We start from the raw sequence: 963 nt of genomic DNA, 5'->3' as shown, positions 1-963 counted from the left end.
AAAAACATTTTTTTTAAATACTGTAAGTAAGAGGAAAGTTTTTCTTTCAACCCGCTGAGTTCTAGTCTCATTTATTATCCTGTAGCCTGGGTCTGGGGATGCAGGAAATCCAGCACATTTTCCTTTACATCACAGCCCTTTCAGAGTTCTATGGGAGGAAGGAAAGTCATTTTAAGAAACTGTGGCAAAGCTGATGAAAGAGAAGTTCAAGGTCTTAAGCAAAGTCATAGACCAAGAAAATGTCATAGGCTAAAATGTCATAGCCTATGATAATTAAAATAAGAACTGAAGTGTTGATCAATTAGGCTGGAAAGAAGATGTGGGATGACGGTGAAAAATGTTCTGGGAGAATAGCTTTCCTTAAGGAACAAAAATGAGAAGAGCAGAGAGTTCCTCAAAGAAGTATCTGTAAGGATTTTGTCAATCTTTTCAAACCCTGCCACTGCTTTATCAACTAAGTTTCTGTAATATTCTAAATCCTTTGCTGTCATTTCACAATTTTCACAACATCTTCATCATGGGTAGATTCCATCTCAAGAAAAACAATTTCTTTGTTCATCCATAAGAAGCACCTCCTCATCTGTGAAAGTTTTATCCTGAAATTGCAGCAATTTAGTCACATTTTCAGGCTCTGTTTCTAATTCTAGTTATCTTGCTAATTCTACCATGTTTGTATTTACTTCCTCCACTGAAGTCTTGAACCCCTCAAAGTCATCTATGAGGTTTGGAATCAACTTCTTCCAAACTCTTGTTAATTTTGATATTTTGACCTCTTCCTTTTGAATTATGTATGTTCTTAGTGGTATCTAGAATGGTGAATCCTTTCTAAAAGGTTTTCAATTTACCCAAATTCATCAGAGGAATCACTATCTATGGCAGTTATAGCCTTATGAAATGTGTCTCTTAAATAATAAGACTTGAAAGTTGAAATTACAAGTTGATCCATGGACTGCAGAAAGAGTG

Source organism: Lipotes vexillifer, unplaced genomic scaffold, assembly GCF_000442215.2.
Source record: "Lipotes vexillifer unplaced genomic scaffold, Lipotes_vexillifer_v1.1 scaffold488, whole genome shotgun sequence".
NCBI classification, from domain to species: Eukaryota; Metazoa; Chordata; class Mammalia; order Artiodactyla; family Lipotidae; genus Lipotes; species Lipotes vexillifer.
The sequence above is the reverse complement of the archived record's forward strand: the minus strand, read 5'-3'. Positions refer to the sequence as shown.